Below are 6,484 nucleotides of genomic sequence, written 5' to 3'. Positions count from 1 at the left end.
TCCTGTTTTCTGTGGCATCTCTGTTTCAAGGACGTTTCTCAGTGTTTCCTGTAAGGCTGGTCTTGTTTTTATGAACTCCTTTAGGTTCTGTATTTCTGGGAATAAACAATATTTTTTTTAAGATACACACAAATGTCTTTGCATAAATAGACATTCTGCTGATATTCTCTGCCAGGATTCATCTGACATCAGCAATGATATCCCTGGTGCCATGCCCTCTTCTAAACTCAGCTTAAACTTCAAGAGGTTCTCTGTCAATTTACTGTTCTGGCTGGATTTTTATGATCATCAGAAATTTTTAGCTTGCATGTGATATTAATGTTATTGTTCTATAATTTCCCCATTCTACTGAATTACTTTTCTTTGGAATGGAAAAAAAATATGTATCTTTTCCAGTCAGTTACCCAGGTAGCTGTTCTCCAAATATCCTGATATTGACTGGTAAACATGTCCAGGGCTGCATCTATTAGTTGAAATATGTCAATTGGTATCAAAATGATTCTTGGGACCTTATTTTTTGCCAATGACCTCAAAGTAATTTGAACTTCATCCTTCATTACCATTTGCTCTTGATCATATGGTACTTCCTGAAATGTTTCCATCCAGAGTCAATTCTTTTTGGTTCAGAGACTTCTATCTTCTTTTGATGCTTCTTAGATTATTCAAGATTTTACACATAACATCTCTCAATATTGCAACTTGAGGCTTGAATTTGTTTTTCAGTTCTTACAGCTTGAGAAATGCTAAGTGAGTTCTTTCCTTTTTATTTTCCATATTCAGTTCTTTGCATTCTGTTATAATTTACTGCCTCTGAAAACCCATTAGAGGGTCAGTTATGGATCAGTTCTGACTCAACAGTACACAACAACAAATAGTGGCATAATGGGTAAGCACTGAGTTGCAAACCAAAAAGCCAGCGGTTCAAACCAAACAGCTGCTCCTCAGGAGGAAGATGAGGCAGTCTGCTCATATAAATATTTATAGCCTTGGGGACCCTATAAGTTAGTTCTCCTCTGTCTCATAAAGTCACTATGAGTTGAAACTGACCCAAGATCAGTGGATTATTACTTGAATATTGTTTTATCACTTACATGTCCTTACTTCATTTAAACCTCACAGCAAACCTATCAGGAAGCATCATTTTCCCCATTTTACTGATGAGGATTTTGAAGCCTTAGAGATGTACATTTATTTGTATGTGCTAATACCAGGATCAGAAATCTAGAACTTCACTCTCTAAAAATTTCCTTTGCTAGACGGTAAAGGCTGTTTCATGTTGTTGAATAACATCTAGTCAAAACCATCCATAGCTGACCCCCCAGTGGGTTCTCAGAGGCCCTCTATCACATGCAAGACTGCCCATCTTTCTCCCACAGAGCAGTTGGTAGATTCAAACCAATGCACCCTTACATATGCAGGGTAATTCCTTACCACGAAGCTCGAGAGTTCCAGTAAAGACTAGAAATATTATCATAAATAAGAGGTTGTGTTTTAGCCTCTAGATATGTAAAAGCCATCTTGCAGATATTGGAGTAGATGGTGGCGAAAAGCAGCATGAGAAGAAACAAATGGGACGGGTAGTGGAAACAGAAGCAGCCTCCATGATCTGTCCTGATGACATCTGCATGGTGAGATGAGAGGAACATCTATTCAACTAAAATTGGCCATAGGAAAATCTGAGTCTTAGATAGCCTTTCCTTGCTACAGAAAGCCCTCTGCATTTCTTATATATTAACTCACTCTTCTCATCAAATCTGTGGAATAAGTTTTCTCACCCTCCTTTAATACTGAGAAATGAAGAATTTTCAGTACTTTGTCTAAGATTTTTAGGGGGTGTACAGTTCTAATCCACCAGCTGCTCCACAAAAGAAGGATGGGCAGTCTCCTCCAGTGCAATTAACTGCCTCTGAAAACCCACTGGAAGGTCAGCTATGGGTCAGTTCTGACTTGACGGTACACAACAACAACAATGGAAATATAAGCCTGACTCCAGAGCCCCCTACTCTTAAGCATGACATTATACTCCCTCATTATCATTGCAGTGGTTATCTGTTTTCTTTACTTATCTACATCCATTTACCTTCTAGTAATAGCACCACTGTGGGGGAGAAATCACTTTATATGTAATCTTGGTGAGACAGCCGACCAAGGTGTCCTTTAAAATGTGGTCAATTTCAAGTCAACCTCATCTTCCATGACTTTAAGACCAGAACGACTAGTGGGCACCCAGCTACCACTACTTACCACTTCAGTAGATGATCCTGAATAGAGTGAGGAATATATGGAACAATAATTTAAAAAAAGAAAGAAAGAATGAAACCCAAAATAAAAAACAAACAAAGAGGTCAGGCTTAGTGGTTTGGCAAAAACAATGGAGCATCTGAGTCTGGTTCTTTGGCCCTTTGCCACCCATTGAAAAAGGAACATGGCTCAACTTCAGCCAAACAACAGACGGACCTAGAAGGTGATCAACAACACCAGGATAGCCTTCGTTCCTTAGTGAAACCAAACATACAAGGTCAAAAGAGCAACATTTGCCCAAGGATAAAGCCTAGGAAGGGAGCTCTATGGCTTCGTGGTAAGAAGCTGCACTGCCAACCCAAAGGCATGCAGTTTGAATCTACCACAGGAGAAGGATGGGCAAGCTCCTTCCACGCAATTCACTGCTTCTGAAAGCCTGCTGAAAAGTCAGCTAGGATCCATTCTGTATTGATGGCACACAACAAGAAAACCTAGTCGGATTAATGGAAATGAGAGCTGGAGGGAAGAAGTGGTGAAAGTATGGTTTCATTGTGGGTATTATAACCCATGTTATAAAACAAAATGTATATGAATAAAAAAATAATGTATTTGAATAAAAAAATCAATTTGTTTTGTGAACTTTAATCCAAATCACAATTTTAAAAACTTAAAAATTTTTAAAATTGCAGAATCAGAAGAAAAGAAAACCAATACCACACCCTTGGTTAATCGCATCCTTTCTCCAAGAACTTCATCTTGTGAAGAAGCCGAAAGCTCAGAGCAGGGGTGCTTTTGTTCCTGGATTTTCAAAGCACGTTGATGCCTGACCTTTTGAGACTGATATTGCAGTTTTCCTTTTATTTTCTTCGTTCCCCAGGTCTAGCAAATTTTCCATTTGCTTAAGTCACCAGGGTCCATTTGTGATACTAATAGGCAAACCCTAGCAGAACCATCATTATCATTTCCAGGTCAGCTACTTATTACCTTTGAGACTCTGGGGCATTCCCACTCTGACCCCTAATTGCTTGAGCTGTATAATTGTATTCGAAAGGTCCCTGTTTTTAATAGTTCTAACATTCTTTAACATGGTAATGATCATGACTCTGACTGTGATACTCCTTTATTTCTTATTCCCCTCAGTAGGCAAGGATTTACCTGCTTTTCTTCTAGGCCACGAAACACCACTCATTTTTCTCTAACTCCCAAGTGAGGCCTCCACAGTGGCAGCTTCAGACTTTCCTGTCTCCCAGGGCTCAAGTGGCACTGCCCTCTAGGAGGCTCTCACGTGACTTTGTCTCCCGCTCTATGGAGAATATTAAAGTGATTCATCATCTGGCCGGCAGGCGACGCTCTTGCCGCAGGACGTCCACATGCTCACATCTGCCAGGCACGCACTTCCGGACCCGGAAGTACGTGTGTCGCAGGCAGCGTGGGCCGCTGCCTTGAAAACACAGAGCGCATTCCGCGCTCCCGGTGGGAGCTGCCTCGGACTCGGGTTCGTGATGCTGTGCGCGCCGAGACTGCGTGCTTGGCGAGGCTGCCTCCTCGCAGCGTGCGGGGCCCGAAGGGTCAGCACCAGCTGGTTCCCGGTGGGCCCCGCCTTCAATGTCAAACCTCAGGATCGCCGCCTGGACCCCTTCCGCAAGCGCCTGGGCCTTTTTGGCGTTCCTGAGCTCAGTGCCCCGGAAGGGTTTCTTGTTGCGCAGGAGAAGGCCTTGAAGAAGACGGAGTTGCTGGTGGAGCGAGCATGCAGGACGCCGCCTGGGCCACTGACCGTCCTCATCTTCGACGAGCTCTCGGATTCCTTGTGCCGAGTAGCAGATCTGGCTGACTTTGTGAAAATAGCGCACCCTGATGCAGCATTCAGAGAGGCCGCGGACGAAGCGTGTAGAAGCATCGGCACCGTGGTGGAGAAGCTGAACACAAATGTGGAACTTTATCAAAGTTTGCAGAAATTGTTAGCTGATAAAAAGCTTGTGGAGTCCCTTGATCCAGAAACCAGGCGAGTGGCTGAACTGTTTATGTTTGATTTTGAAATTAGTGGAATCCACTTAGATAAAGAAAAGCGGAAAAGAGCAGTGGACCTCAACCTTAAAATCTTGGATCTGAGTAGCATGTTTCTGATGGGAACCAATGTCCCAAACAAGATTGGGAAGCAGCTCCTGCCGGAACACATCTGCCACCACTTTATCACCTATGGGGAGCACGTGGTCATTGATGGGCTGTATGCAGAAGTGCCTGATGACCAGGTACGAGAAGCTGCTTATAAAATTTTTCTTTATCCCAATGCTGATCAATTGAACTGCTTAGAAGAATTACTCAGGAACAGAGACCTGCTGGCCAAGTTAGTGGGATATTCTACGTTCTCCCACAGGGCTCTCCAGGGAACGATAGCTGGGACTCCAGAGACTGTCATGCAATTCCTTGAGAAACTATCAGACAAGCTTTCTGAAAGAACTTTAAATGATTTTGAGATGATGCGAGGGATGAAAATGAAACTAAATCCCCAAAATGCTGAACTGATGCCTTGGGATCCGCCGTACTACAGCGGTGTGCTTCGTTCGGAGAGGTACAATATTGAACCCAGCTTGTACTGCCCGTTTTTCTCCCTCGGTGCATGCATGGAAGGTTTGAATGTTTTGTTTAACCAGCTGCTGGGGATTTCTTTATATGCAGAGCAGACTGCAAAGGGAGAGGTGTGGTGTGACGATGTGCGGAAACTGGCTGTGGTTCATGAAGCTGAAGGATTATTGGGATACATTTACTGTGATTTTTTCCAGCGAGCAGGCAAACCACATCAGGATTGTCATTTCACCATCCGAGGAGGCCGGTTAACAGAGAACGGAGACTATCAGCTCCCAGTCGTTGTTCTCATGCTGAACCTTCCCCAGTCGGCACGCAGCTCACCTACCTTACTGACCCCAGGAATGATGGAAAATCTCTTCCACGAGATGGGACATGCCATGCATTCCATGCTGGGCCGCACTCGCTATCAGCACGTCACTGGGACCAGGTGCCCCACTGACTTTGCGGAGGTGCCTTCCATCCTGATGGAATACTTCGCAAGTGATTATCGGGTGGTTAACCAGTTTGCCAGGCACTATCAGACTGGGCAGCCCCTGCCAAAAAATATGGTGTCTCGTCTTTGTGAGTCTAAAAAAGTTTGTGCTGCAGCCGATATGCAGCTTCAGGTCTTTTATGCCACTCTGGATCAAATCTATCACGGGCAGCATCCCCTGAGGAGGTCAACTACAGACATTCTTAAGGAAACACAGGAGAAGTTTTACGGCCTGCCCTACGTCCCCAATACCGCCTGGCAGCTGCGATTCAGCCACCTCGTAGGCTATGGTGCCAAGTACTACTCTTACCTAATGTCCAGAGCAGTGGCTTCCATGCTTTGGAAAGAATGTTTCCTGCAGGATCCTTTTAACAGGGCCATGGGTGAGCGCTATCGCCGAGAGATGCTGGCACACGGAGGCGGCAAGGAGCCTATGCTCATGATTCAAGGTATGCTCCAGAAGTGCCCTTCCATCGATGACTTCGTAGATACCCTTGTGTCCGACTTGCACCTGGACTTTGAGACGTTCTTCATGGATTCTGAGTAATGGACGTGCCCTGCATATCATCAGTCAGGATCATGGCCACGTCAGTGCTGCAGCTGTGGAAACTTGTTCCCGTGTTCACTTCTGTAATAACTTCTGAAAACCACTAAACTGAGAAAAGTTCAAATAAATAATTTGTTTTAATTTAAAAAAAAAATAAAGTGATTCATCATCTGCTCACAGTCCCTTGTTTATTTTCTGCTCTCCAGAACACATCTTCACTTTCTCTCCCTCTACTCCACCTTCCTTTCCACCTCTAACACATACCTCTTCCCTAGGCTGCAGCATGCAGTTCAAACACCATATATGTTTCACTTAATGTTGTTCTGAGTACACTGCTAAGCAAAGAGGTCACAAAGACCAAAAACTACCAAAAAACACCACCAAAGAACAGACCAACCTCATTCCTGCCCAGAGGGAGTTTACAGTCTGGTAATGGAGACATACATTAATAGATAATATCAATTAAAATTATGATATATTAAGTAGAGTTATTTACAAGGCATAATGGAAGCAAAATTCTACTTGAGCTTGCAGTAGCTGAAGCTAATTAAAAAAACAGCCACAGTTGTACATCCACAGGGAACTGCCAAAAGTTCAAGCTGGATTCACAACAGGAATGAGGGATGTAATTGCTGGTG

General features: G+C 43.8%; 1 pseudogene; it reads left to right on the top strand.

Moving 5' to 3' along the window:
- Positions 1-3,611: 3,611 nt before the first annotated feature.
- Positions 3,612-5,846, top strand: LOC102864369 (annotated as a pseudogene).
- Positions 5,847-6,484: the final 638 nt, after the last annotated feature.

Source organism: Elephantulus edwardii, unplaced genomic scaffold (genome assembly GCF_000299155.1).
Source record: "Elephantulus edwardii isolate Elephantulus edwardi_28Jun2011 unplaced genomic scaffold, EleEdw1.0 scaffold00007, whole genome shotgun sequence".
Lineage (NCBI taxonomy): Eukaryota > Metazoa > Chordata > Mammalia > Macroscelidea > Macroscelididae > Elephantulus > Elephantulus edwardii.
This window is presented reverse-complemented; position numbering and strand designations above follow the sequence as displayed.